The sequence below is a fragment of the Ursus arctos genome, chromosome X (assembly GCF_023065955.2).
Source record: "Ursus arctos isolate Adak ecotype North America chromosome X, UrsArc2.0, whole genome shotgun sequence".
NCBI classification, from domain to species: Eukaryota; Metazoa; Chordata; class Mammalia; order Carnivora; family Ursidae; genus Ursus; species Ursus arctos.
Window position 1 is genome coordinate 83,675,206 of NC_079873.1, and position 11,185 is coordinate 83,686,390.

Here is an 11,185-nt window from a genome sequence, read left to right on the forward strand (position 1 = left end):
CTTCTCAGAATGTGTTTCACACAATATCTCATTTGATTCTAACAATCTCGTAAGGAAATGAGACTGAGAGAGGTTAAATAGCTAGCCGCAAGTCACAGAGCTTTATAATAATAACAGAATTGGACAGCTAGATCCAAATCTTTGGTACTTAATCCATTAGTCCTCCTGGTTTGATATACTACGTCCCAAAAGAGACCTCTTTGGGTCAGGACATCAGTAAACTCAGAGAATCACTGTGAGGCTTGCCTCTCACCATCCTCTCTGTCTTCCACCCACCCAATATGGCACTAGCCCAGGGAGAGAGTCCAATGATCATTTGGGGACAAGCAAATAGCAGAACCTTGCTAAATCAGAACTGAACGCTATGAAACCTTGCAATACTGTTTCTAGGAATGTATCCTAATAGATCATCCAAATTCAACATAACTTTTTTACTTAAAAAGATGGGCTGTCCAAACAAAACACAACTGTGAGCAGAAATCAGCCAGTGGGTTGGCAGTTTGCTACCTCTGAATAACTGGACAGGTGTGTAAAGACGTATACATAAGGATGTCCATGACAGCTATGTTACATTGGGAAAACATTGGAAACTACCTAATGTCTAACAATAGGAGAAAGGGTTAAAAAATTAAGGCACATCCATACTATGTACTGTCATGAGGTCAATAAAACCAATGATGTGGTATAGATCTATATTTGCTGATGTGGAAATATATCGATGGCACTGTGAAGCTTTTTTAAAAGCAAGATACAAATCAGCATTATAGTATAATAGCATTTTTGTAAAACACCGCACTTCAGAAAACGGTCTGGAAGGATATTTTTAAGATGTTAACAGTAGTGGATTGTGTGACATTGAGATTGGAAGGTGGAATGATATGTGATCTTCATTTCTGCTCATAAGTATGCTGCAATGAACATATATTACTTTTTTTTTTTAGTAACCTCCATGCCCAATGTGGAGCCTGAACTCATGACCCTGAGATCAAGAGTTGCATGCTCCACCAAGAGAGCCAGCTATGTACCCTGAACATATATTACTTCTGCCCTAGAGAACATAACAAATGATTTTCAAAGAAAAAATTAAATGCCAGGCATACCTTTTATGGCCAATTGATTTTTGACAAGGGTGTCAGTATATTTCAATGGTTGAAGAACAGTCTTTTCAACAAACAGTGCTGGAGTAAGTGGGTATTTATATGCAGAAGAATGAATTTGAACCCCTACCTCACATCATATGCAAAAATTACCTCAATGAATCTGACACTTAAATATAAGAGCTAGAACTATAGAACTGTTTGTAGAAAACAAGTGTGAATCCTTAATTCTTGAGTTGGAGTATTGTCTTCCCCTTTGGTGATTTTTTTCAAAAATATAAATATCCTCAGAGCGCCTGGGTGGCTCAGTTGGTTAAGCATCCGACTCTTGATTTTGGCTCAGTTCATGATCTTATGGGTCGTGGGATCAAGCCCAGCATCGGACTCTGTGCTCTCTGGGGAGGGAGGGTCTGCTTAAAGCTTCTCTCCCTCTGCTCCTCCCCCCACTTACTCTCTCTCTCGCTTTCTCTCTCTCTCTCTCTGTCTCTCTAAAATAAATAAATAAATGTTTTAAAAATATGTAAATATTTTTACACTTCAGGTAAGTGTATAGTTTTTTTTAGACCCTGGCTTGTGGCAATCACTACTCTATGTGTGTATGTGTCTGTCTGTCTATGTCTGTGTTTGTGTGTGCATATGTGTCTGCGTGTGTCTATCTGTGTGTCTATGTGTGTATTGGGGATAGATGCACACATAGGATGAAGGAGCCTTCACCATCAAACCTTTCATACTGTGGCTGTGAGCAAAGTGCCATTTGGGGGGCCTGGTGGGACAGGAGGGATTTTTTATGATTTTGTTTATTTATTTTATTATTTAAGGGGGGTAGGGAGGGGCAGAGGGAGAGAATCTCAAGCAGACTCCATGCTGAGCATGGACCCTGACATGGGGCTCCAGCTCATGACCCCGAGATCAAGACCTGAGCCAAAACCAAGAGTTGGATGCTTAACCAACTGAGCCACCCAGGCGCCCCGCCAGGAGTTTATTTTTACAAAGAAACAGAAGTGAGCGGTAACCTAGACTAGATGCATAAGAAGGGATCCAGCTGAAATCTGCTGCTGAACAGAGGTGAAATCTTTGTTAGCCGTATCTTTAAAAATACAGACTTTCCAATTTATTCCTTGTACTGTAGCCATCTTGTCTTCCTTGCAGGTAGGGTTTCTCTGCCCTCCTCAACCCCACCCTAATATTAATACTTGTCTTTTAGCATAACATTGGAGTATTGCTTCTTCCTCTTTCACTCTTCTAGGTAGGTACATTTTTAGTTATCTTATGTCAGGTTTCCTGGAAATAGCCTCTGACGCACAGATTTGCATACCAGGAAGGTTATGAGGGAGTGTACTTGGAACCAATGCCTGTGAGGGAGTGAGGAAAACAAGACTTGGAGGAAGAAGTTGAACTGGAAAGCCACAGCTATTTCCACAGGGAGCTCCAGGGCCAGGATGACCTTTCAACGTTGTCAAAAATTGAGGCAAGGGATGTGAGCCTCTGTATTCTCACTGGGTATGTGCTGCTTACCACACCATAACCTGCCTGAAAAGGCACAACCTTGGGCAAGGCCACCTTTGGCTAAGAGCGATGCCAAGAGAGGGACATAACTGTGAGTCATCAGCAACGAACGCTTTCAACAGCTGGAGGGCTGAGGGAGGCACAGATCTGGGTGGTGCCTCACAACACCTGTGACAGATATTTACCTGCCCTGACCTCAGAGAAAGCTCCAGAAAAGATTGCTGTGAATCCTTTCACTTTCACCCACCTTCCCCCCATTTTTTCATGGCTAGAGTTGACAATTAGGAAGACAGGTGTAGGACTCCCAGATTTGGGGCATGAGCAACTGGGGAATATAAAAAAAAAAATAGCCCTGGCTTGAGCAAGTGGATGGGTGCTGGTGCAGTTTACTGGGATGGGTAAGGAAAAGGCTTGGGGCAGGGAGAAATCAAGGTTTTAGTCTTCGAGAAACTAAGTTTAAGATGTTTGTGAAACATTCAAATGGAGATGTAAATTGGGTGAATGGATATATGAGTATGAGCCTAGAGAAGTCTGGGAGATTGCTGTTAACTCGGGAGTTAGGATATAAATTGGGTTGAAAGCCATGGGAATGAATGAGGTCACTTAAGGAGAGAAGTGTAGAAAGAAAAGAGAAAACCTAGAGCTGAGCCTTCAGGAAAGCTTCAACATTATAACACCTGCATAGAGGAGGATGAGGAGACAGAGCTGGAATAGTCAGAGGAGTAGGAAGAATACCGTGAGCGGATTGTGTCACAAAACCCATGAGAAGGGAATGTTTCAGAAAATGAGGAAGTGGTCGGCAGTATTAAATATCGTTGGGATGTGACGCAAGTCGAGGATAAAAAATTTTCCATTGGATTTAACAACATGGGAGGCCATTGGTGATCTTTGTGAGAGCTATTTTAGGAGAGTTATGGGGACAGAAGGCCAGATTGGAGTGGGTTGAGGAATGAGAGGAAAGTAAGGAAATAGAGGCAGTGTGTATAGAAAACTCAAGAAGTTGGCCGTGATAAGCAGGAGGAAAGAGATATAGGGCAGTTAGCCGAAAGGGTTTGCAAGCTTGAGGGAGTGTGGTGTTGTCTGCTCGTTTGTTTGCTTTTGCATATTTTTAAAAATTTTTTAAAGATTTTGTTTATTTATTTATTTATTTGTCAGAGTGAGAAAGAGAGAGCACAAGAAGGAAGAGAGGCAGGCAGAGGGAGAAGCAGGCTCCCCGCTGAGCAAGGAGCCGGATGCAGGACTCGATTCCAGGATCCTGGGATCATGACCTGAGCCGAAGGCAGACGCTTAACCGACTGAGCCACCCAGGGGCCTCACTTTTGGATATTTTAATGGAAGCATAACATACATACAGAAAAGCACAAATCAGGTGACAGCTTGATGAATTTCCACAATCTGAACACATCCATGTAACCAGCATCCAGATCAAAAGAGAACAACTAAAGGCTGCATTCCGTATGATTCCAGCTATATGACATTCTGAAAAAAGCAAAGCAATGAAGACCGTAAAATGATCGGTGGTTGCCAGGGTTAGTGGGGAGGGAGAAATGACTAGGTGAAGCACAGAGGATTTTTAGGGCAGTGAACCAACTCTGGAGGATACTATGGTGATGGATACATGTCATCACACATTTGTCCGAAGGCAGAAAATGTACACCAAGAGGGAACTCTAATGTAAACGATGGACTCTGGATGATTATGGTGTATCAATGTAGGCTCATTGGTGGGGAACGTCAATAATGGGAGAGGCTCTGCATGTGTAGAAGCAGAGGTTATATAGGACATCTCTATACCTCCTGCTCAATACCACCGTGAACCGAAAACTGCTCTAAAAAGTAAAGTATATTTTTTTAAAAAAGAAAGCGAACACCCCAGAAGTCCCCTTGTGACCTATTTCAGTAACTAGCCCCTGCAAAGGTAACCATTACCCTAAGATCTAACACCATGGAGTAGTTTTCCTTATTTTTGATCTGTAATGGAATCCTCTAATATGTACTCTTTCGTGTCTGGCTTTTATTACTTCGCATTACTTGTGAGATACATCCGTGTTATTGTGTGTAGTAGCAGTGCACTCTGTCCCATTGCAGTATATTATTCCATCGTGTTAATTTATCTGTTCTACTGTTAAAGGGCATTAGGGTAATTTCCAGTCAGGAGCCATTACAAATAGTCCATTCTTGGGTGTGTATCTATTTTTTAGTACTTAAACAATTGTTCATGTGCTCCATATAAATCACTTTTCAAAAAGCACTCAAACATTTCAAAGCGTAACTTTGTGAAAAGAACGCACAAATCTTAAAAAAAAAAAATCTTAAGAAAAGACCATCCTGGGGTGCTTGGGTGGCTCAGTCGGTTAAGCATCTGCCTCCAGCTCAGGTCATGATCCCAGGGTCCTGGGATGGAGCCCCACGTCGGGCTCCCCCACAGGGAGCCTGTTTCTCCTTCTCCCTCTCCCTGCTTGTTCTCTCTCTCTCTGTCAAACAAATAAATAAAATCTTAAAAAAAAAAAAAAGAAAGAAAGAAAAGACCCTCCTATGGTCTGATCCTAACTTCATGAATTAACTCCATGAATTTCAGAGCAATTTATTAAGATTCAGAACAGTCGTAAAATATTTCTCATCACATGCCCATAGATGGAAAGATACTATAAGAAAGTTGCTCCACAACTAATCCCCCTTTGTCGGTCTCCAAATAACTTTCCTGCTCCACGTAATCCATGAGCCCATTTAGGTCCACATTCCTTAAATGTTTGCTTTAAAATAAGCCAGCAGTTAAGTACTAGGCAGAAACTTTTTTTTCCAGGACATATGTGGATAGGCAACAAGTCAAATTCAAGCTTTCTATTTTTAAAACTTTTCTCTTATTGAGGTAAAATTCCCATCACATAAAATCAACCATTTTAAAGTGAACAATCCGGCAGCATTTGGTACGATCACGATGTTGTGCAACAACCACCTCTATTTTGTTCCAGACCATTTTTATCGCCCCAAAAGGAAACCTGATGCATGTCAAGCAGATGCTCTCCATTCCTCCTTCCCCCTCCCTCTGCCCCTGACAGCCATCAACCTGCCTTCACCCTCTACAGGTTTATTCTGGATATTTCATGTAAATTCTGGACATTCCGTATAACTGGAATCGTACAATATGTGTGACCTTTTGTGTCTGGTTTCTTTTCACAGAGCATAGCGCTTTTGAGGGTCGTCCACATGTCATAGCGTGTATCACGACTGCATTCCTCTTTGTGGCTTGAGTAACATTCCATTGTATTATATACCACAGTTTTTCCATTCATCCATTGATGGACATTTGGCTTCTTTTCACCATCTGGCTCGTGTAAACAGTACTCCCATACACATGAGAGTGTTCGTGTATTTATTTGTTACCTGTTTCCAACTCTTTTGTACAAACCTAGGAGTGAAATTGCTGGGTCATGTGGTAATTCTATGTTTACTTTTATGAGAAACCACCAAATTGTCTTGCACAGTGGCTGAGCCATTTTCCATTCCCACTAGCAATGTAAGAGACTTCCAATTTCTCCACATCCTCACCAACGCTCACTGTTTTCTTTCTGGTTTTTTGTAATAGCCATCCGAGGGAGTGCGAAGTGGTACCTCATTGCCTCATTGTGGTTTTGATTTGCATTTCCATGACGACTGAAGATGACGAACATCTTTCCATGTGCTTGTTGAATATTCCTATATCTTCTTTGGATAAACATCTAGTCTGATCCTTTGTCCATTTTTTAACCGGGTTGTTTGTCTTTTTGTGTTGAGTGGTAAGAGTTCCTTAGATGTTCTAGACACCAGACCCTTATTAGGTATATAATCTACAGATACTTCCTCCCATTCTGTAGGTTGTCTTTTCACTTTCTCGGTCATGCCCTCTGATGCAATTGAGATGATTATAGGTTCTTTTTCTTCCTTCTATTAATGTAGCATTTTCTATCGACTGATTTTCTGATGTTGGACCCCCCCCCTTTGCATTTGTAGGGTAAATCCCACTTGGTCATGGTGTTTTATCTTTTTAACACGCTGTTGGATTCTGCTTGCTAGTATTTTGTTGAGGATTTTTTTTAACCCAAAATGTGTTTGCTGGGAGAGTTTCTCATTCGTCTTGATTCAGGGTGCTTTTAGAATTGCTTCCGGCTGCAGGAGCATCCTTCTGTAAGCTTTGCGTTTCCTCCCGTGGACTGGCAAAGGACAGTGGTGCAGCCAACACACGAAACTCCCATTCGTGCGTGGCTAAAGCCCACGGTGATTTTGTAGCATCCGGGGCACTTCACACCCATGAAGTAGGAGTTGGGGCTCTGCGTCAGGTGCGGCTTCTTGTGCTGCCTCTTCTCTTCTCACGGGGAGGTCAACACCACCGGAAAGTTTGTTGACGATTATTGCATCTGTATCCATGAGATATACTAGTCTAATAACAAACGTTCTATTTTAAAGAGAAAAAGGAAAGGGAAAAAAATGTACTGATGCACTTGACTCAAACAAAATAAGGAAAAGGCAAAAATCACACCGCAGCCGTCATAACCTTGAACACTATTTTGTTACACTGAGAAATGCCATTGGCCATACATCTTGCAGGGAAATGTCCCTCCACGAGGATCCTGCTTAATCTATACAATATAGTTAAAAAAACGAAATCTGAAGTTCATCAAGTCATCTTGGAGATGAGGAAACAGTGCCACAGAAGTGAAATGATTTGCATGTGGTGACATTTACGGTAAGCAGGAACTGGCACTTTTATTTTGTCACCATTCACCTGAAGCACTTTCCACTTCACCACTCTCTCCTTTCCCCCCAACCTCCAAGACTTCCTTCCTGCCAAAAACCCACGCTACAGAATTTTCCTTCACTTTTATCGAAAATGATGTTCTGCAATTTAAGCCAATTACTCCCTGCTCTCTTCTTTGGTGAGACTAGAAAACAGCCAGTCAGTATTTTATCACCAAAAAAAAAAAAAAAAAAAAAAAAAAACATTCACACAGTCGAAGTACAACAAACCGTGTGGCCAAGTTCTTTGACATTTTTTTGTTTGTATTCTTTCCCAAGCCTTTCAGGCTATTCTGTCTTGGACTGGTACGTGTTCTCTCCATCTCTCCAGGCTATGAAAGCCGAAATACAGCCTACTGTCCTAATAGAGGGGAATTCCCGGGATAAAGCAACTGTTGATTGTGAAGGTGGGTGTCGTATTTTAAAGTTTGAAAAGTGACACAGAAATATGAAACCTATTTGAAATGTTCAGGCTGAAATGTTCAAATTGAGAGTAATGTGGAGAGACAGGAGAGTAAAAACGTGAACAATAATGATTTAATTCACATGCATGAGCCGATCATATTTAGTAAGGTGGAAACAGGGTGGTGAAAACTAGGGAGAGAAACCAGCAATAAAAAAGTCAGGGTCAATTCAAAGGTCAAATGAACCAAAAGTGAATCAGTTTAGATTTATGCAAAGTAATTTACACAATGATCTGCCATCCATCAGGCTTAATATGACAGGTTGCTTCTGGTATCCTTATAAAGAGGTGCTGAAGGGTCCAACATTGTAGTTTTTCTCGGTGGTAATTTCAAGGTCCATAGCTCCACCTGTTTGACGGTAGCACTCTGGTTCTATTGTTTTTTGTCCTTTTGAAGTTTTCCCACTTTTCCCTGCTTTCGGTGGAATTCTTTCTCCTTCGTATTTTGATTCCCTGTGGCTGGTCCAGGCCACCGCCTCCTCCTACCCAACCCCCTTCACAAGCCCAGCACCCCCACTCTGCCACTGTGGCTCCCCAGTGGCAGTGACCCCCAATATCTGAAGACAGTTGAGAGGTCCCTCTCACTTCTCCTTTCAAGACTGTGGGGGAGTGGCAGCCCTGTACACCTCTTTTGGTAAATATATTTGCACTTCTGTTGGGTATGTGCTTAGAAATGGAATTGCCGGGTCACAGAGGATGAAGGTATAGTTAGCTTTAGAAGATACTGCCAAAGAGTTTGCCAAATGTCTCTACCAGTTTATATACTCCCACCAGTGTTGAATGACAATTCGAGTTTCCCTTCATCCTCACCAACAAGTTGGTATTGTCTTTTTTTTCTTTATTTTAGCCATTTTGGTGGAATTGTAGTAGTATTTTATTATGGGTCATTGTTGCTGTTGTTTGTTTCCTTTAATTATTTTGAAATAATTTGAGACTTATGAAAAAGTTACAAAAAATAGTACAGAGACATTGGTATACCCCTCACCTCACTTTCCCTAATGTGAACATATTATGTACCCATAGTGCAACTATAGAAACCAGGAAGTGAACATTGATACATTATGATTAACTAATTTATAGACCTTACTTGAATTTTGCCAGTTGGCCCACTGCTGACATTTTTCTGGTCCTGGATCCAATTGTATTTAAATATTTTGTCTCCTTAGTCTCCTCCAATCTATGACAGTTTGTCTTTCATGACTGTGGTAGGTTGAATAATGGCCCCCAAAGATGTCCGTGTTCTAATCTCTGGAACCTGTGAATCCTATCATGCATGTCAAAAGGGATTTTCCAGGTGTGATTAAGTTAAGGGTCTTGAGATGGGGTGATCACCCTGAGTTTGCCTGAGTTTGCCAAGATGGTCCAATTAATCAATCATAAGAGTCCCCATCAGGGAGAAGCAGGCAGGAGATCAGAGTCAGAGTAGCAAGATGATGGTGTAATGCAAGGAAGGGGTCACTAACCAAGGAATGCCGACAGCCTCTAGAAGCTGAAAAGGCACACAAACAGATTCTTCCCTTAGAGCTCTCAGAAGGAACACAGCCCTGCCGACACCTTGACTTTGGACTTTTTTTTTTAATGATTTTTTATTGTATTATGTTAGTCACCATACAGTACATCCCTGGTTTCCAATGTAAAGTTCGATGATTCATTAGTTGCGTATAACACCCAGTGCACCATGCAATACGTGCCCTCCTTACTACCCATCACCGGTCTATCCCATTCCCCCACCCCCCTCCCCTCTGAGGCCCTCAGTTTGTTTCTCATAGTCCATAGTCTCTCCTGTTTCATTCCCCCTTCTGATTACCCCCCCTTTCTTTATCCCTTTCTTCCCCTACCGATCATCCTAGTTCTTATGTTCCATAGATGAGAGAAATCATATATTTGTCTTTCTCTGCTTGACTTATTTCACTCAGCATTATCTCCTCCAGTCCCGTCCATGTTGCAGCAAATGTTGAGAACTCGTTCTTTCTGATAGCTGAGTAATATTCCATTGGTATATATGGACCACGACTTCTTAATCCAGTCATCTGTTGAGGGGCATCTCGGCTCCTTCCATGATTTAGCTATTGTGGACATTGCTGCTATGAACATTGGGGTGCATATGGCCCTTCTCTTCACTACTTGACTTTGGACTTCTGACCTCCAGAACCATAAGACAATAGATGTGCTTTGTTTTAAAGCCCCTAAGTTTGTGGTAATTTGTTACAGCAGCCATAGGAAACTAATCCATTAAACTTCACACTTTTGGAGAGGACTAGTTTATAGGATGTTCCTAATTTGGGTTTGTCTGATGTTTTCTCATGATTATGTTGAGGTTATGCTTTTTTTTTTTTGCAAGAATACCACTGAAGTGGCATCTGTCCTCCTCCATGCATCATGTCAGGAGGTACGTGATGTCAGCGTGCCCTCTTACTACTGATAGTTACACTGATCACTGGGATGAGGTGGTGTCTGCTAGATTTTTTCCACTGTAAAGGTTTTCTTTTGCCCTTTGATAAGACTTTGAAGGGAGATACTTTGAGACTATGCTAATATCCTGTTTCTCCTTAAACATTTGCCCACTAATTTTAGCATCCATCAGTGTTTCTTGCATGCAATAAATATTACCGTGATGCTTGCCTAATAATGGTTATCAATTTCCATTGTTCCTTCTACATCTATTAATTGGGATTCTTCTGTAAGAAAGGGCTATCCCCACCCCTGCCACTTCGTTTATTCACCTATTTACTTACATCAGCATGGACCCATGTGTATTTATTTTATTCTATGGGTTATAATCCATGGCTATCATCATTTACTTTATTGTTCAAACTGCCCCAGATTGGCCACTGAGAGCTCCTTCAAGTTGGCCACTCTTTAGAGATATTTTCCAAGTTTTCTTCTGGAAGTTTTATTGTTTTCCCTTCCACATCCACATTTCTTTCTGCTATCCATATAGAATTCATTTTTGTGTATGGTATGAAGAAGGGGTCAACATACATTTTCCCCTGAATGGATAACCAAGTGATTTAGTACCATCTTTTGAAGAAACTATCCTTTCCCCCACTGAACTGCAATGTCATCATTGACATAAATCTGGTGACTATAGGTGTGAAGTTGTTTTTAGGTTCTCTATGCAGTTCCATTGGTCTATTTCCCTATCCTTGTGTCAACACTACATTATTTTAATAATTGTGGCTAGATATAGCTTAATTTCTGATATTATGTTTTGTTTTCTTTCTTTTCTTTAAGATTGTCTTGCCTATTCTTGATCCTTTTCATTTCCATATAAATTTTATTATGATTGGCTTGTCAATTTCCACAATGAAAATAACTTGCTGGGATTTGCTTGGGATTATCTTGTA

The 11,185-nt window shown here is 41.2% G+C and overlaps 1 pseudogene; it reads right to left on the bottom strand.

Moving 5' to 3' along the window:
* Positions 1-6,732: 6,732 nt before the first annotated feature.
* LOC113241169 (40S ribosomal protein S27-like) lies at positions 6,733-6,951 on the bottom strand (annotated as a pseudogene).
* Positions 6,952-11,185: the final 4,234 nt, after the last annotated feature.